The sequence below is a fragment of the Apodemus sylvaticus genome, chromosome 7, assembly GCF_947179515.1.
Source record: "Apodemus sylvaticus chromosome 7, mApoSyl1.1, whole genome shotgun sequence".
NCBI lineage: Eukaryota > Metazoa > Chordata > Mammalia > Rodentia > Muridae > Apodemus > Apodemus sylvaticus.
The window spans coordinates 72,727,094-72,747,911 of record NC_067478.1 but is presented as its reverse complement, the minus strand read 5'-3'; the positions used below and the strand labels follow the sequence as shown (position 1 = coordinate 72,747,911).

At 39.3% G+C, this 20,818-nt stretch overlaps 1 protein-coding gene across 2 annotated transcripts in view; it reads right to left on the bottom strand.

Annotated features, from left to right (window-relative positions):
- Positions 1-20,818, bottom strand: part of Peak1 (pseudopodium enriched atypical kinase 1) — a 233,758-nt gene that overhangs the window by 171,358 nt on the left and 41,582 nt on the right. For both annotated transcript variants that reach the window (XM_052188279.1, XM_052188278.1), the window contains exon 2: positions 13,791-13,854. The gene's annotated coding sequence lies outside the window, so the exon portion shown is untranslated. The remainder of the gene's footprint in view (positions 1-13,790; positions 13,855-20,818) is intronic.

The following is a 20,818-nucleotide window of genomic DNA, read 5'->3' as shown; positions in this document are numbered from 1 at the left end:
TATGGTCATTCTAAAGAAAAACCAGATAATTCTTAGTTAATTTTATTATAGATATCCAAAAACCTTCCAATTTTACTTTTAAATATATGTTTAAGAAAAAAATGAAACTCATTGCAGTATTGATAAAGTATAGTAAGGCATGATAAAGAGACCCCAGAGTCTGGCTGAAGTCTCGCCAGCTCAGAATAAAAAAATGCCAACATAATTAACAAATTTTGCTTTTATGGCTGTCTACAAAGAGGCAATAATCTTTTTCTGCAGAGACATTTCAAATAAGAATGTCAAAGCAGTAACAAAACGTGGGTAAGGTCTAAATACACAGAACCTTGAGTATTGCCTTGTTCCTTTCCCGGTTGTAAATTTACAAGTTTCTGGAAATCTCATAAACAAGACAATAAACTCTATTACAATAAAAACATATCTGACTTCCTTGTACAAAGTTGGTGACCTATTGTTCTGCCCCACCAGTCTCTAGTCCCTCCCACCCAGCATACCTCAGGAACCACTCTACAATCTTACAGGAAAAGGGAAAAGGGGAGAGGGTCCTTTAGGAACCCTTTGAAAGACATAATTTTAGAATCCATAAAATCATGCATATGAATATTGAAAAGCTCCCACCCACACTTAGATGTGTTCTATTCTTCCTAAACACCTTTCTTTTTACTAACTCTCACGCTTAAATCAACTTAAAGCCGCTCCTTAGTAACTACAGTTTTACTTCTCCAACTCAGTGTAATGGAGAATTCAGCTTCACCTAAGTAGAAGTTTCCGAGAGAACTGGGGCAGCTACAGGCAGCAGCAGGAAGCAAGTTGTCTGTGCTCCCCGATCCCACCACTCCTGACACATAAAACAGAATGTACAGGCAAGGGCAGTTTATGGAAACTAGAAGCACATATATAGGAAATAGCACCCATTTCCAATGTTGAGTAAATATCCAAACACATTAACTGGATTAGAATGGATGCTTAAGGGAGGAAAGCAAAGACAAGGGAACGAGTGAGAAAAAGAATGACAAGAGAAGGCCCCAGCAGTACAAGGCGACCTAAAGTCTGAAGTACCTACCGCTAACGACCTGGTCAGCACTAAAATCTGAGAAACAAAAAGTAGAACTCCACTTAAACTAAACTAAGACAAGAAAATGGAGTCATAAAAGCAGCAAGATAAATTAATATTATATTTATTTTGAAAGAAGTCAAAATGCGATAACACTAAGTGAAGAGAATGTCACTGAAAGACAAGTAAAAAGTTAGTGAATAGCCATATTAATATCAAGAAGAAATACCATATTAATATCAAGAAGAAATACCATATTAATATCAAGAAGAAATACCACTGAAACGTATAATCAATAATGGAAATGGCATGACCAAAGTGAGAATGGGATTGCTTTTTATTCATTTATTTTAAGTAATCAAGACTGTTAGCATCATCCTGGTACTAAAGATCCAAACATAAACTATCAAATGAGAGTCAAATATAGTGTAGAATAGATTCTATAATAACTCAAATTTTAAAAATTTATCATTTTATGTATATGAGTATTTCACTGTATGCGTGCCTGTGCACCAAATGCATGCCTGGTGCCTGTGGATCCCAGAGAGCTTGTCAAGAGCCCTGGGAATTGGAATTACAGCTTAAGTTGAAAATTAATTTGAAAAGAGAGCCAGTGCTCTTAAACACTGAGTGTCTCTCCAGCTCCCCAACTGAATGAGTACGTGGTGGGAGCAATGCTAGGGCCTCTCTATGGAGTCCCTGGTTAGCCCAGAATACAGAGTTCTGCCTCCTGAATGCTAGAATTAAAGATGTATGCTACCATGTCTTTCCCACCCCATCTCAAACTTTAATTTCTGTACATTCTGCTTTTGTTGTGTTCTATGTAAGCGTTCAAGTCTCCATCAATTTATCTCAAAAAAGTAGGATGACGAACATTCCAGGAAGACACTTGATGCCAACTTCTGCTCTCTCAACAGTTGAGGATATGGAAAAGAATCATTATAACTTAAAAGTACCACTTATAAAGAAATCAATAAAAGGTAGGCTCTCCAACAAGTGATATATGTGATATATCTTCCACTGATTAGTCTTAAAAGGTATAGCTATAAAACATCACATACTCAATAATCTAATATCAACTGTAAATACAAAACAATATTTATACACACACACAACTCCATGTACTCAACTCCAAAAATTAAAATTATTGGTGGAATCAATTTAACAAGACCCCTTTTTAAAAAAAAATCCTGTAATAGCCAGGCATGGAAGAGCACCCTTTAACCCCAACATTCAGGAGGCAGAGGCAGGTAGATCTCTGTGAGTTCCAGCCAGTCAGAGCTACATAGTGAAACACTATCACAAACAAATAAAGAAGCAACTCAATTAATGTGTAAAATTCTGTAAAGAAAATGTAAGGCTGGGCAGTGGTGATGCACGCCTTTAATACCAGCACTTGGGAGGCAGAGGCAGGTGGATTTCTGAGTTCGAGGCCAGCCTGGTCTACAGAGTAAGTTCCAGGACAGCCAGGGCTACACAGAGAAACCCTGTTGCCAAAAAGCAAAAAAGAAAGAAAAAGAAAGAAAGGAAGGAAGGAAGGAAGGAAGGAAGGAAGGAAGGAAGGAAGGAAGGAAGGAAGAAAGGAAGAAAGGAAGAAAGGAAGAAAGGAAGAAAGGAAGAAAGGAAGAAAGGAAGAAAGGAAGAAAGGAAGAAAGGAAAAAGAAAATGTAGTTGCTAGTGAGATGCTCAGTAGGTAAAGATGCTTGCTATCAAATCTGGTAATGACCTGAGTTCATGCCTGGAACCCACAGTGGAAGAAAAGAACTGACTCCCAAATTGTCCTCATTTCAACACAGATACACATACATTAAATAGATGGATGTAAAAAGGACTTACTAAAAGATTTAGGTCATAAATAAATCATAGTAGATTCCAGAGAAAAACATAAAAAAATTGATCTCTTAAGAAAATTGACACTATGGGGCTGGAGAGACGGCCCAGCAGTTAAAAGCACCGGCTGCTCTTCCAGAGGACCTGAGTTCATTTCCCAGCAACCACATGACAGCTTGCAGCTGTCTGTAACTCCAGTTCTGGCAGATCTGACACCTTCACATGGACATACATACAGGCAAAACACCAATACTCATAAAATAAAAACAATAAAATCATTTTTAAAAAAAGAAAAACATTAACACTTATTGTAAATTAAACTACATTAAAACATGCACTTTATGCTTTGAAAACCATCTAAATCTCAAAACTAATGCTGTTTTAAAAAGCAAACTATCTGCAAAGATCACTGTGTGTTACAGACAGATAATACATTTTTTTTAAATGTTACAGTCGTGTAATAATGATACACACTCTATAGCCACCTTGGCATGATATCCTCTCACCCTGGGCAGTGGCAGTGAGCTGCAGTCACTCCAGCCAGGGGTTTACAAAGGTTCCCTCACTATCCTCTCATTAATGTTTTCCTATCACTAATGAGCACCCATCTGCATGTGTGAGATAGTCAGCACTGTTATAAGATTCATGCTATATGATTTTGCCCAATTATAAACAGTATTCTGAACATATTGTAGATTCTTTAAGCATTCTAGATATTGATTCTATGATTTGCAAACATTCCTCCTACTTTTTAGCATGCCTTTTTACTCTGTTGGTCAATTCATTTGAGGGAAAGGTTTTTAATTTTAATGAAGTGCAACTTACCCTTATTTCTTTTACTGCCTGTGTTTTTGGGATTATGAAATACCTGGCTAACCTGACAACATGAGGCTTTTCATCTGCAGATTCCTCTAAGACTTTCCTGCTAGCTCTTACATCCTAGTCTTGAAGCTGTGTTGGACTATTTTTTATATACAATATAAGCTAAAGTTCCAACTTCAATTTTTATGTTTGGATGTTCAGTGTTCTTAACATCATTTGTTGAAAACACGGACAAATAAACCTGACCTTCCCTGGGAAAGGTCTTGCTATACAAAAGTCACTTGACATATAAAAAGATTTATTTATGGGTTTTTGTTCTATTCCATCCCTCCATACATTTGTCTTTATTACAGCACTACACAATTTGGATTATTATAGCTTTGTTGCAGTTTAAAAAAATTTATTGTGCATATGTATGGAACTATGTGTGAATGCAGCCATGTATGTGTGTGTCATGTGCACATATGAAAGTCAGAGGACAGACCACTCTTAGGAGTTAGTTCTCTCCTACTTTGTTGATGAAGGGTCTCTCTTGTTTCTGCTATCCTGCATATTCTAGGTTGTCTGGCCTGTTAGCTTCCAGGGAAGTCTATGTCCACCTTCCACTTCCCTACAGGAGAGCCTAGAGAGATGGCTCAGCGGTTAAGAGCACACTGACTGCTCTTCCAAAGGTCCTGAGTTCAATTCCCAGCAACCACATGGTGGCTCACAACCATCTGTAACAGGATCTGATGTCCTCTTCTGATGTCTCGGTGAAGACAGTGACAGTGTACTCCCATATATAAAATAAATAAATTAAAAAAAAAGATATGTACCACAGCATCTAGCTTTTGAAAATGGGTTTTAAGGATGTCTTAGTTAGGGTCACTACTGCTGTGGTAAAACACCATGACCAAAGCAACCTGGAGAGGAAAGGGTTTGGTTTGCTTATGTTTCCACATCACCGATCATCATCAGAAGTAGTTGGGTCAGGAACTCAAAGAGGGCAGGAACCTGGATGCAGAGGCCATGGAGGAGTGTTGCCTCCTGGCTTGCTCCTCATGGTTTGCTCAGCTTGGTTTCTTAAAGAGCCCAGGAGCACCAGCCAAGGGTGGCTCCACCCACAATGGGCTGGACTATCCATCAATCATTGATTAAGAAAATGCACTATGGTCTTGCCTATAGCCCAGTCTTCTGGAAACCTTCTCTCAAGCGAGGCTCTCTTCTCCCTGATGACTCTAGGTTGTGCCAAGTTGACATAAAACTCATCAGCATAGGGCACAGAACTCAGGTTTTCAGATTTGCATAGGAAGCATGGTACCCACTTAGGCATCCTGCTCACCTAGTCTTAAGTTTTTAAATAACTGGAAAGTATGAGACTTATCCTTAGTTGTTTTCATGATATTATATTTCAGAAGCCTTAAGATTCCATGCTCTAAGATGACTTTTTGTTTCAGGAAAAAAGTTCATAGGACTTTTGATAGGTATTATACTGGATCTTTAAATGATTTTGTATAGTATAAATGCCTTCAGAGTCATGAATAGGCAATATGTCTCCATTACCTAAACAGAAGACATTAATGATGTCTTTAATTTCTTTTGACAGTACTTGATTTTCAGTGTTTAAAATTTTTACGTTACTAAAAATTTACTACTTATGTTTTATTTCTCAAATTGTCACATTGCTAACGTATAGAAATACATCATTCTATGGTTAATATGGTACCCAACAAACTGCTGAATTCATGAGTTCTAACCATTTTTTGCATAATCTTAGAATTTTCTACTATAATAATGTTAAGTCCTCTGAAATAGATAATTTGACTTTTTCCTCTCCAGCTTGGATCAATTTTATTTACTTTTTGTGATCCCTCTGGTTTAGATTCATAATACAGTGTCCTTGCTTTGCCCATGATATCAAAGGAAAAGCTTCCAGCATAAGGTTGGCTGTGAGCACTTCATAAATGGACTTTATTAGGTGAAATCATTTTCTATTTTTAGTGTGATGGTAACTTTTTATCATAAAAGAGTATTAAATTTTGACAGATTTTTTCGATTAACAGAGATGATTATGTGACTTTGGTCATTCATTAGGCAACTGGACAGCTTCTTATCATGCATCTCACACAAAGGAAAAGTTATTTCGTGCCCTCATTTTGTAGGGAGCTCCTCTTAATTCTTAGAAAAAAAATTAAAGTAGAATTTAATGACATAAATTTGAGCTTCAAGAAATGATTTTTAAAAGAGGATATTGAATGGATAACTTTTAAAAGAAGCATATTTCAAAACTTGAGAATGATGTCAAGTAAAATCTATTAAAATGGATCAAAGCAAACAAGCACATTCGACATCACTGAGGCATGTCAGAACTGATACACTAGTACTGCATTATTTGTTTGAATATATTTTAAAAGCCTGTATGTATACATTGATAGTGGCACACATCACGATTGAGACATAATATTTTAAAGGAAACCATGAGGCTGGGAAGATGGTTCAGTAGGAAAGAGTGCTTGCTCTGCAAACCTAAGAACCTGAGCTCAAATCCCAAGCACTCAGGTAAAAAGTTGGGCATAGCTATGCACACCTGTACACCTAGCATATTAAGGAGCAAAGACAGAGGACCCAGAGAACTTGTTGGCCAGCTAGCCCAACAAAATCTCAATAAGATCTGTCTCAAGGTGATGCAGTAAAAATGACAGAAATGATACCCAACATCCTGTTCTGGTCTCCATGTGAGTGCTCATGGATACTTATGTAAGCATACATACACTTACATGCATGCAACACACATACGGGGTGGAGGGGGAGGGAGAGGGGCAGGAGAGAGGAAGGAGGGAGAACTTGACTGAATGAAATAACAGCAGGAGGAATGAAATTGCACAGGAACCAAAGGACTCTCATTTAGAAATGCCTTCTCTTTTCTATAAAGTTAACCTAAGAAACAGGACTATGACATAAACAGAAGCTTAAAGAACCACAGTTCTATTTTGTATAGTTGTCGTTTTCCTTACCAATACTGATAAATATGTGAAATCTAGGCTTTTGACATAACAAAAGTTTCTTTTTTTTGTTTGTTTTGTTTTCATTTTCTATATTCTTTGTTTACATTCCAAATGATTTTTCCCTTTCCCGGTTCCCTCCTTCCCATAAGTCCCATAAGTCCCATAAGCCCTCTTCCCTCTGCCCATTCTCCAATCAACCCCCTCCCACTTCTCTATCCTGGTCCTCCCCTACAATGCTGCACCAAGTCTTTCCTGGACCCAGGCCCTCTCCTTCCTTCCTTCTTGGGAATGATTTAATATGTTAATTGTGTCTTGGGTATTATGAGCTCCTGGGCTAATATCCACTTATCAGTGACTGCATTCCATGTGTGTTCCTTTGTGATTGGGTTACTTCTCTTAGGATGATATTTTCCAGTTCCACCCATTTGCCTAAGAATTTCATGAATTCATTGTTTTTAATTGCCTAGTAGTGTTCCATTGTGTAAATATACCACATTTTCTGTATCCATTCCTCCACTGAGGGACATCTGGGTTCTTTCCACCTTCTGGTTATTATAAATAAGGCTGCTATGAACATAGTGGAGCATGCATCCTTATTGCATGCCGGGGAATCCTCTGGGTATGCCCAGGAGTAGTATAGCAGAGTTCTTCAGAAGCGTCATGCCCAGTTTTCTGAGGAACTGCAAGACTGATTTCCAGAGTGGTTGGACCAACTTGCATTCCCACCAGCAGTGGAGGAATGTAAGTTTCAATATCATCTCCCATGAGAATACATGTTGCTGTCTTGACTTGGAATGCAAGTTGGAGCAGCAGGAAACTGTTCTCCTTTGTTCTGGTGGTTCATTTTAGCTTACTTTATAAACCTGGAATCATTTCCATCCCACAGTCCTGAAGAAAGGTGTTTGTGAGAAGACAATTTTATTTTGCTGAACTGACAGGGATGAGCCCTTGGGGGAAAGGCCAACTCAAGCAGCATGGAAGCAGATGTGAGCAGTCAGTTTTCTTGCCTGTTCAGTGCTTTTCTGACTACTCTGTACGAGTTCTGACACCACCCAGAAAGCAGTGGATAGACTGAAACAGTCATTTCTCAAGAGTTTGAGAGCTATAAGTTTTCCCTTCCTCCAAAATAACCCTACTAGGGACAGAATAACAGAGAAAAAAAGTCAAAGATACAGAAACATTAGTTGAAGAAAACAATAGATTTTACTTTCCTGGAAAGAAATAAAGGAACAAAGACACACAGAAATGAAAAAAAGGAAGACAGCATCAATACATAACAAATAGAAAATGCATTCATTCTTTGGCTACTTCAAAATCCTGTACTAGGTTCACTATTACGGTAGATACTGTTTCAGATCCTAGGAATACAGCAGTAAGGCACACTGTCTCTTGTGCCCATGAGACATAAATGCAAAATAAATGACAATCAATGATTAGGTGCTAAGAAAATACATAAGTCATGAAACAAACCAGGTTGGGTGCACTAATTTCTCGTGAACTGACAAGGAAATCTCATTGAAGAACAAACATTAAACAATGGGACAGATCCAGCAAATCAGCAGGCTGAGGAAAAACTATTTCCTACAAGGGTTAGATAGCAGATGACTCTAAAGCTGGAAAAAACATTCTATATTCACAGGACAGAAAAGAAAGCCAGCATTGTTCAAGTCCTGTGAATTCTGGAGTTTTTCAAAACAGTAGCAACTAAGACTCAAAGTACCACAATCATCTCAAAGTCATCATTTGGGGGGTGAGGGGAATTAAAACTATGAGGAATGAGCTCCTGATACAGAATTTTACACAGTAATGACCACTGGGGAATTTTTAACAAAAAACAGAGAACCACGAGTTAAACGGAGATCCTAAGGCAGAGGTCTGTGGGTCAGGAAAGATTGGCATGTTCATTTGGTACTGTCATCCACCCTAAAAGGAACAGTGTTCTAAGTAAGAGCAGTGTCTACAGCCTGGGCCTGAACAAGGGAGTTTCAAGTGCAGCATCAGGAAATGCAGACAGAAGCAAACTCTCCTGTCTACTCTGTCTTAATTCTTCTTGACAACTACCTCTCAGGTATTGCAGAGGTTTTTCTTATTTAATGTAAACCAGACATCTATAAAAACACACTAACATAAATATTTGGATAATGTAGAAAAGTTTTCCCTATTTAACACCTTTCCTAAATTATGAAGTAAATTGAAATATTTCTTTCAGACAAGCTTGCCTGCAGCTCAGGTTTCTCTTGCCTCAGCCCTCGGAGTATAGGATAATAAACATGAGCCGTCGCATCTGGGCAAATTAAGAACACTATTCACCCATTTTTCTGATAGAATAGGTTCTCAACTTTCCTAATACTGCAACCATTTAATACATTTCCTCATCTTGAAGTGACATCCAACCATAAAATTATTTTCCTTGGTACTTTATAATTGTAATTTTGTTACAGTTATTAGTCATAAGTATCTGATATTCAGGATATCTGATAAGTGACCCATGTGAAAAGGTCATTTGAACACACACACACACATACACACACAGAGGGGTTGTGACCCTCAGATTGAGAACTACTGTGCTACAGCAAGCATATTTAGCTTATAAGTATATATAATAAACAGCTCTATGCCTTAAAAACAAATTATACCTATTAAAAACATTAGCTTGGAGATTAATTAGAACAAAGAACAATGGCATATATGTATGAAATGCCAGGGTGCAACCTATTACTTTGTTATACTGATTTTAAAACTTAATAAAAATTTAAAAGCAAAGGACGAGCTCATTGTACTTGAAAGACAATTTTTTACAGCACTAAGGAATTCCCAAATATACGCTCTGTTATATAATATTAACAAGCCATTTTAATGGTGTGTAATGTTAAGATTTCCAAGTTATGCTATCAAATGCATACATTTTTCTATAATAGCATTTTTTTTAAACACTAACCATGACTGAGAATAAGCAAAGGGGGGAGGAAAATGGAGATCAAAGTTTGCCTTTACTGGGGCACATGGCAATAGGTCTTCACCTAAGCCATGTGTTTATAAGAATGAAAATGACTGGCATCATAGCTCTAGCATGTGGTGGCTCGGTAATCTCTGTCATATTTCCATCAATAGGAAAATGAGGTACCACCGCTGACTACATTAAACTCATTGCAATTATTAAATGAAAGAAAATAGGTGAAAATTAATGGAACCCGGGCTTACTATCTGACAATCATGTGCAACAGCAAGAGAAATGATGGTAAGCAGAAGATAAAAGGACAAATAATTCTATGTTCTAAGTTCTAAGCACTGAATATAATGTTAACGATGCTAGGCCAGCCTAGAGTTAAAAGCCTGGCAGAGAAGGAGCTAAGAGTTTCCTTCAGCTCTGACTCTGGAGTCACGGTTAGACAGCACTTTTTCGTGTACACACAAGCTGGTCTTCACAATACGACTGACTCAGGAGGACAGGAAGTCACCAATGTCAGCTTGCCGGACTAGAATCATGACTAAAACCTATGACACATCCTCCTACCTCCTGAACCAGTGGCTGAAAGTCTTTCTTACACATAGCTGAGTACACAAAGAAATATGCTTCAGCAAGCAGTTGTTTATTCAATCAATAATGGCTTCACATGCCAGGATACAGTCCCATGCTGTGTTTAGCAGAATCGATCAGCTTCTTGATGCAAAAATGTTCATTATAAGAATAAATTACCACCGGTGGTGGTGGTGGTGCATGCCTTTAATCCTAGCACTTGGGAGGCAGAGGCAGGCAGATTTCTGAGTTCGAGGCCAGCCTGGTCTACAAAGTGAGTTCCAGGACAGCCAGGGCTACACAGAGAAAACCTGTCTTAGAAACAAAACAAAACAAAACAAAAAACAAACAAACAAACAAAAAGAATAAATTACCAAGCTGGGTGGTGGTGGCCATGCCTTTAATCCCAGCACGCTGGAAGCAGAGGCAGACAGATCTGGTCTACAGGGTGAGTTTCAAGATAGCCAGAGTTATACAGAAGACCCTGTCTTGAAACACACACACACCCCAAAAAAGAATAATTTTTCAAAGACAAGTTTTTTAAGAACATTTTCTAAACTGAAACTTTAATTAATATTAGCTTAGGACAAGGCAGACAATCATTGTTATTGTGTTTCTTCACAGATTTCAACCTTATGGCTGGATACTGAGTTGCTGGATATTTTATCATAATCAAAAAGTTTACCGTTTCCAGCATTAATGGCTCCACTTTTCATATGCTTGAAGTTCCTTAATCAACTCTTTAAATTGCCCTTCCATTATTTCATACTCAGAATTTAAGCTAATTCTTCTGCAAATAGGTCAATCAGTTCCCGTACTTAGTCAAGATGATTTACTTTCACACAATAATTATTTTATAAAAATGGCATTATTAGGCAGCTGGGAAATTGATTAAAAGAAAATCTGGAGGCCAGCCAACTGAATAGTATAGCACTTAAGTCACATTTTATCAGATGTGTTTAAATGTCACTAAGAAAACAGACAGCTGCTTGGTATTTGTGTGCAAAGTTGTACAGGTAGAAGAGGGTACGTACTCGTAAAAGCAAGACGTGGTGGGAGGAAAAGCCGAGCAGTGGTCACAAGAGATGCTCCACAGGTAATGCGAGAGATTTGAATGTAATCTCCAAAAAAGATGACACAGTGAAAGGTTCTGGGTACAAGTATAAAAACCACACCAACTTAAGGAGGCCTTTCTAGACATACAAGAAAAAGACAGACAGACTAAAAAGCTCAGAACAACGAAGCCTGGCAGGCCTACTGGAAGACTCTCAGCTCACTACTTCCTTTAGATGACAGCAACAGGACTTGGACTTCAATGGCCACATCTCTTCCTAAGTAATGAGCAGTCTGAGCACCAAAAGGAAGTGCTTCTGAGTCTCAATACCAGAGTGTACGCTCCACCTCCCTGGAATCCCAGAATGCCCTGGGTCTACTTATATACCTCTAGGACTAAAGAGGAGGTAAGTGGCAGGTACTGAGGCACGGTAAAGGGGCTGCTGACAGCCATGGCCTCAGGACACTTGCTCTTCCCACCAGACTTGAGCACAGTCACTAGGCTGCAGCATCTGAAGGGAACTGTAGAGGAGATGCCCCACCCTACACAGGTCCCACAGTGACCACTCTCTGAAGCCTAGCTGCATTCCGAGAGCAGGGGCCATTATTCAGAAGTCTCTCTGTGGCCCTCAGTTGAGGCCTTTCTTAGGCCTTTTGACATCCACTCCCCGGAAGCTGAGGAATATGAAAGACTTGGTTCTAAAGTGTCCCTCAGTCTGTTTCCACTCTTCTCATTTAGCCTGCCCCGGATCCATAAAACTTCCTAAAGGCCACCGCCTCTGTGCTGAGCTGCCTGACAGCAGGAACCTATACTTTCACAGGTTCAGCCTCTTGTTTATCGTTATTCCGCTGAAAGGTTAAAGAATTTATTTTAACCCTTTTAAAAAAGCTGACTACTCAGAAACTCTTTCTCTATCCCAAGGTCTAATACAAACAATAGAATATCATTCTGTGACAAAAGGTAATGGGGTACTGACACATGCTATAGCATGAGTGAACCTTGAAACATTACAGAATGGCCAAGAAATGTCCAGAATGGATTAGCAGCCAGGCCGCACATCAGCAGCTGGCAGGAATGACTACTGACTGTGGTTTAGTACTTTATGGAGCTTTAAAATATTTCGAAATTAGACTGTGGTAATGGTTGGACATCTCTGTAAATACAACAAAAAGTATTGAACTGCACACTTTAAGTGAGTTACATTTATAATACATAAATTATTTTTTGGTGAAGATGTGTTATAAACTAAACAATCATGCTTAGGACGCTAGAGAGTTGGGGGAAAACATGGAGAAAGATTAGATTACAATGTTCAATGAAAGAGTCTAAAAAGTATTATGTAATCCAAAGACACTGAAGGATTCTGAAAATCAGACAGGCATGCTGGCGCTTATACTTTAGGAAAAAAAATATCATGATGACAGTGATATGAATGGCGTAGAGCACCCGGACTCCAGGTAGAAAGACTAAAGATTTAATGGTCCATTTCAAAGTTTTTTAAGTGAAGGTGAAAAAAAATTTGGAGATCAGGTTTCAAGAATTAATCTATCTAGCCTCAAGCTCTCAAGGTAGGGGACCTGGAACTTCTGGTCTTCCTGTCTCCTACTCCCAGGTGCTGGTATTAGAGGCGTGCACTGCCATGCCAGGTTAATGTGCTGGGAAGTCGCCTAGGGCTTTATGAGCATTCAGTAAGTACTCTACGAGTGGACCTGCCATCTCCAGCCTGCCCACAACCATCTTTTTTTAATAGAAAATTTGGAAAAGAAGAGGACCAGAGCCAAGACAGATAAGAAAACAGACAAGAACTTTAGTGTTACCTTCAGAGCAGAATGTTATCTATAGAAGCTTTCTATAAAAGGGAAACTATGTGTGGAAACCAATTAGCACACTAATGGATACACCTTATTATATAAGGCCAATAGAGGGAATTACAGAAAGTAATCGAGTCTAAGGACTAGAGCTGTATGAAACACTTTACTAACTGGCCTTTTAAAATAGCAACTGTCTTAATCTGACTTAACTAATAGAGAGTTTGTCTTTAAACAAGTCAGATTAGGGTGTGACAGTGTACACTTTCAATTTCAGCACTACAGAAGCAAGAAGCAGGTTGATAGACCTGTGTGAACTCAGGCCATATATTGGCCTACAAAGGAAGTTCCAGGCCAACCAGAGATATATAGTGAAACTGTCTATAAATCAATATTTAATATAAATATAAATTAAAACCATCAGATTATAATGCCAAAACTTTCCATAAGTGTGTCAGATCAGTAACATATACTTAACTCCATTTTCAAGTAGAGAAAAGCAATGGAAATATACCCCAAAGTATCTTAGTAGTGAAGTCAGTTTATTTCTCAAACTAACCCACAAACTATAAGTATTCAGGCAGCTACATAGAATTACAAAAAAGCTTTGCTTCCTATTGAAACACTTTAGAAAATATATCATCGTATTTAAATTTCAGAAACAATTTATTCTCATTAGAAACTACATATAAAGCGCCAGATACATTCATAAATATCTCACCTGCTGTTTTCTAGGCAAACCACCAAGAAACATCTAGAGCATAAGTCCTGAGTTGGACAGACACCTGAAATGAAGAGGGGAAAAAGGACATGGTTAATAAAACTAAGTCTGAGCTGGCTTCTTACTTCCTCACATAAGGAAACTTTAACTTGATTATTTACTCCCAGATTCTTTTGTGATCACAATGTTCTTTAGAAGACTGAACCAAGTCCAAAATCCAGAGCTCGTGGGTCTGGTCAGACGAGTCAGAGCTGGTGCTGGTGAGTTTTATTTTTATTTTTTTTCTTAAGGATTTTTTTTATTTATTTTTTACATTTTTTTTATTCGATATATTTTTTATTTACATTTCAAATGATTTCCCCTTTTCTAGCCCCCCACTCCCCGAAAGTCCCGCAAGCCCCCTTCTCTTCCCCTGTATTCCCACCCACCCCTTCCCTCTTCCCCATTCTGGTTTTGCCGAATACTGCTTCACTGAGTCTTTCCAGAACAGGGGGCCACTCTTCCTTTCTTCTTGTACCTCATTTGATGTGTGGATTATGTTTTGGGTATTCCAGTTTTCTAGGTTAATATCCACTTATTAGTGAGTGCATACCATGATTCGCCTTTTGAGTCAGGGTTACCTCACTTAGTATGATGTTCTCTAGCTCCATCCATTTGCCTAAGAATTTCATGAATTCATTGTTTCTAATGGCTGAGTAGTACTCCATTGTGTAGATATACCACATTTTTTGCATCCACTCTTCTGTTGAGGGATACCTGGGATCTTTCCAACATCTGGCAATTATAAATAGGGCTGCTATGAACATAGTAGAGCATGTTTCCTTATTACATGGTAGGGAATCCTCTGGGTATATGCCCAGGAGTGGTATAGCAGGATCTTCTGGAAGTGAGGTGCCCAGTTTTCGGAGGAACCGCCAGACTGATTTCCAGAGTGGTTGTACCAATTTGCAACCCCAGCTGGTGAGTTTTATATCCACTTAACATAGTCCATAGTCATTCGGGAAGAGGGGACTTCTGATTGAGAAAATGCCTTACCAGATTCGTCTGTGGGCAAGCCTGTGGCACATTTTATTTTCTTTTCTTTCTTTCGTTTCTTTTTTTTTTTTTTTTTTTTTTTTTTTTTTCTCGAGACAGGGTTTCTCTGTGCAGCCCTGGCTGTCCTAGAACTTACTCTGTAGACCAGGCTGGCCTCGAACTCAGAAATCCACCTGCCTCTGCTTCCCAGAGTGCTGGGATTACAGGTGTGCGTCACCACCACCTGGCAGCACATTTTCTTTTCTTTTCTTTTTTTTCTTTTTAATTTTAATTTTAATTTTTTTAAATTTTATTCGATATATTTTTTATTTACATTTCAAATGATTTCCCCTTTTCTGGTTCCCCACTCCCCGAAAGTCACATAAGCCCCCTTCCCTCCCTTTGTTCTCCCACCATCCCTTCCCATTTCCCTGTTCTGGTTTTGTCTTATACTGCTACACTGGATCTTTCCAGAACTAGGGGCCACTCCTCCGTTCTTCTTGTACCTCATTTGAAGTGTGGATTATGTTTTGCATATTCCAGTTTTCCAAGCTAATATCCACTTATTAGTGAGTGCATACCATGATTGATCTTTTGAGACTGGGTTACCTCACTTAGTATGATGTTCTCCAGCTCCATCCATTTGCCTAAGAATTTCATGAATTCATTGTTTCTAATGGCTGAATAGCCTTCCTATACTCAAAGGATAAGCAGGCTGAGAAAGAAATTAGGGAAATGACACCCTTCACAATAGCCACAAACAGTATAAAGTACCTTGGGGTGACTCTTACCAAACATGTGAAAGATCTATATGACAAGAACTTCAAGACTCTGAAGAAGGAAATAGAGGAAGACCTCAGAAAATGGAAAAACCTCCCATGCTCATGGATCGGTAGGATTAATATAGTTAAAATGGCCATTTTGCCAAAAGCGATATACAGATTCAATGCAATACCCATCAAAATCCCAACTCAATTCTTCATAGAGTTAGAAAGATCAATTCTCAAATTCATCTGGAATAACAAAAAACCCAGGATAGCTAAAACTATTCTCAACAACAAAAGAAATTCTGGGGGAATCAGTATCCCTGACCTCAAGCAATACTACAGAGCAATAGTGTTAAAAACTGCATGGTATTGGTACAGTGATAGGCAGGCGGATCAATGGAACAGGATTGAAGATCCAGAAATGAACCCACACACCTATGGCCACTTGATCCTCGACAAAGGGGCTGAAAACATCCAATGGAAAAAAGATAGCCTTTTCAACAAATGGTGCTGGTTCAACTGGAGGTCAGCATGCAGAAGAATGCAAATTGATCCATCCTTGTCTCCTCGTACTAAGCTCAACTCCAAATGGATCAAGGACCTCCATATAAAGCCAGACACTCTGAAGCTAATAGAAAAGAAACTGGGGAAGACCCTTAAGAACATCGGTACAGGGGGAAAGTTCCTGAACAGAACACCAATAGCTTATGCTCTAAGATCAAGAATTGACAAATGGGACCTCATAAAATTACAAAGTTTCTGTAAAGCAAAGGACACCTCAAAAGGACAAATCGGCAACCAACAAACTGGGAAAAGATCTTCACCAACCCTACATCAGATAGAGGGCTAATATCCAATATATACAAAGAACTCAAGAAGTTAGACCCCAGAAAACCAAATAACCCTATTAAAAAATGGGGTACAGAGTTAAACAAAGAATTCTCACCTGAAGAACTTCGGATGGCGGAGAAACATCTTAAAAAATGCTCAACTTCACTAGTCATCAGGGAAATGCAAATCAAAACAACCCTGAGATTTCACCTTACACCAGTCAGAATGGCTAAGATTAAAAACTCAGGAGACAGCAGATGTTGGCGAGGATGTGGAGAAAGAGGAACACTCTTCCACTGCTGGTGGGGTTGCAAATTAGTACAACCACTCTGGAAATTAGTCTGGCAGTCCCTCAGAAAACTGGGCATGTCACTTCCGAAAGATCCTGCTATACCACTCCTGGGCATATACCCAGAGGATTCCCCAGCATGTAATAAGGATACATGTTCCACTATGTTCATAGCAGCCCTATTTATAATAGCCAGAAGCTGGAAAGAACACAGGTATCCCTCAACAGAAGAATGGATGCAAAACATGTGGTATATCTACATTTTCATCATCGATAATTGATGTGAGAGGGCCTAGCCGATTGTGAGTGGTGTGACACTAGCTGGCGATCCTGGTGATAAGAAAGCAAGCTTGAGCAAGTTATGTGGTGTTAGTAAGTCACTCTTCTTCTATGACTTCTGCTCTAACTCTTGCCTCCAGGTTCCTGTCCTGGATTCTCTATGTGATGAATTTATAAGATACAAACAAGAAAGAAATGCCAGACTTTCTATTGCCTTTGATTATTTAATGGTATGCTTTGGCTGTTTTGTGCTGGGAATTGAAAAGAGGGCCTCGCCTGTGCAGAAGTCAGCACTCTACCTCTGAGCTACATTCCCTACCTTGTTTATTTGATATTAATGATAATCCTCGGCATTAAAGCATGTGAGTGCACATGCGTTCGCATGCTGGTATGGTTTAAGAAGTATGATGTGTGCCCTTACCAGCACTCTGCTTTTGCCCCTTAAGAGAGGGTCTCTCACAGAACTCAAGGCTCACAGGTCGCTGGCTAGTGAGTTCCTAGGATGCAGCTGTCTCTGCCTGCACGCTGGGGTTACAGGTAGGTTTGTGGCCATGATCTGCTCTTTTCTGTGGATGCCAGGGATCTAAGCTTGGGTTTTTGTGTTAGTGCAGCAAGTGCTGTGTCTTAGTGTCTCTACTGCTATGATAAAACTGTATTAGCTCAGTCCTCAAAAGAAAAGTCAGCAATTGCCTCTGTACTAGGACTATTATGGCCATCATCTCTACAAAAGCAAACAAACAAATAACAGAAACAATTTGAAAACTATGAAGTGTAAAAGTAAGCCAATAGCATATTATTTATAAAATTTAAATTAAAAAGAACATAAAATCCTATAAATATAAAACACAATTCTATTTTATACTGGAAAAAAAATCAAATTAAAATGAGCTAGCATCATCTTTTGTCAATGCAGTTAGAGTTGTTTTTAAAATGTTGGCCACTATGTAGCTCCAGAACATCTTAAAATTCAAGGCAAGATGACTTGATGGCTCAAGATACATGTTGCCAAGCTTGATACCTGAGTTCAGTCCCTGCGACCTCCACAGAGGAAGGAGAGAACTGACTCCCATAACTTGTCCCTGACTACACATGTCCACACTGGCATGCTTGAGCTCCCTACCATAAATAAATACCCTTTTTGTTAGCTCACAGTAAGACTGTACCTTAGGACCTTCTTTCAAGTTCGGTATGTCTGTGTTACTACTAAACAGTACAGACGTGAGACATCTCTAGGTATAAACTTTAAGCCATGACACAACTGGAGAGCAACACATTTCCACAGGGATTATAAAAGCAACTGACAGTATATATGAAATCTGTGGCGACGACAGTGACCTAAATGACTCAAAAAAAAAAAAAAGTAGTCTCTCCTGTTGATATAAACAGCAGGTACAAAAAAAAAAAACAAAACAATAAAATTTGTTGTAATAAGCCACAAAGATTTGAGGTGACTGCTTGTTATTATGAAATTAAACAATGTAATATACCATAATATCTATTAGAATACTACATATAATGGCTATCTTGTTAGATATGCACAATGTGCATTGTTCTTGATCATGAAAAGTAATAAAAATCTTTCTGGAAAGCTATGTGTAATAGTCAACAAGAACCTTAAAAAGTTCCAGGCTTGGGGCTAGGAAGCTAGCCAGTGTGTCCTTACCAGCCAGCTCTGCGCTTACTGCACAGGCATTAGGCCCCAGGTCAGAATCCCCAGCACCCACAGAAGGCTGACATGGCTCCATGTGCCCATGACCCCAGTGTATAGGGGCAGAAACAGGCAAATTCAGAGCTCACTGCCTCAGGGTAATAAGGCCAACAGCAACAGACGGGGCCACCCATCTCCTGCTCTGGCCTCCCCATGCATGTGCATTGGCACATACACCTGCACTTATATGCATTCACTATATATACAGACAACACACGAATACTCCAAATTCAAAGCCTTTAAAGCAGTAGCTTCTCTTCCAGCTTTTCTTTTAAATAAACAATAGGGTGGGAGATGGGGAAAGGAATGGGTAAGGAGAAGAATTAATCAATAGTGAGGCTGTCTAAAAAAATCCTATGGTGACCTACCACTTCATAAGCTAATTTAAAAATATAATTAAAAAGAAAGTGGAAGTATCCCACATGGACAGATAATGTGGCTTCCATAAGCTGTAGGTTATTAGACAGAAATCCCAGTGCTGGGTATGGGAACTTTCCTGAGTTGTTGGTAAGGGAGGTTCATGAGGTCCCAAAACAATACAGGCTCTTGGTTACCTTTGCTCTTGCTCCCACACTGGAAATAGAAGATACGGCCCTAGTGATGAAGACACCAAGACACCACACACTACTTTTACAAGGCGGAGAAATTAAGCTGGAACTGAGCTGGAAGCCTGCTTCCTGCCGGCTAGCTTTCACGATACTAGTGGCTGCTGGGGGAGAAAAGTCACCAAGCCTTACCCAGCCGTGAACGTTGCGTGCTACAATACTAATCTGTCAGACAAGATGTACCCACTGGTACAAGGGGTATGACTGTCATCAACTTCCTAATTGGATCTGAGGCCTACTCTGTGGGGAGGAAATCATATCTGGCATCGTAAATATATGGTCAAAAGCCCATAGTTGGGAAGGTCATGGTCCTACAAGGAACCAACTACACATGTTTGGCTAAGTAACATTTATCAAGCTGCCCTCTAAATATTTATGTTTATACACATAGGTTAGTGCTGAGCTCAGCCTTGGCCAGAAAAACTGTTTGCATTGGGCAGTAGTAAATACAAAGACTCAAAGTGATAAGAATATATGACTGCTGAATGGTCAACGCTAAACAGGACATCTATAGGCTTAGAGTTCCCATAAGTGGGAGCAGAAAGAACATAAGAGATAAAGGTCAGGGTGAGGTGGGGTCAGGTACTAGACTTATCACAGCTATTGAGCCCAAGAGCGATTATGGTTAACTGCACAAGACCTATTGTGTGAGTTCTAGGAATCAGACTCTGACCTGCTGGAAGAACAGCAAGTGCTCACCCCTGGCCAGAACAGGGGTGTTGGAATATGCTTCACTTGCATACTCAGGAGCTGTAGACTATGTGTGTGTATAAACTTTATATGGTCAAACAAGGAGTGACGCCTAATACCTGTCAGGATAATAAATTCTTACTAGGGTTGATGGTGGGGGAACTGGCTTCATAGTACCAGGTTGGGAGGTGGGAAGGAGTCAACTCCTGCCGTCCTCATCTGAGATATCCAAGGTTGAAGCTCTCCTTGACCCTTCTTCCATGATCCTGGACCATTACAGTTCCACACATACATACATACAGGTAAAAGATACATTAAAAACAAAAGAAAAAGAATAGACATTTTGTGCCCAAAAGTCTCAAAGTTTCAAATTACATCTGATCCTTTACCAAAAGAATTTGCTGCCTCCTGAACTGAGTATTTCACAAAGAGATAAAATAGGAGAGATAAAACATGACAATTAAGAACACTGGCTGCTTTTTCAGAGGGCCTGGGCTCAACCCCCAGAGCTGTCACAGCAGGTCATAACCATTTGTAACTCCAGTCCCAGGGGAATCTGGTGGGAATTCCCCCCCCCCCTCTCTGTACAGCATGTACGTGGTACAAATACATACAAGCAGGCAAAACACCCACATTTAGAAAAAATAAATTTTTCATGTAAATAAACATGTAAGTAGGCAAGTTCCCAGCTAAATGTACACACAAGCAAGGTTATTTGTGAGTTAGTTAACACAGGAGCAAATAAGTAACATGGGACTGAATATCAAGGAGTGAACACCAAGACTGTGGAATCAGACCAGGACAGAGGTCCTGGGCTGAAGCTACTTTCCCTCAAGAGGGCAGAT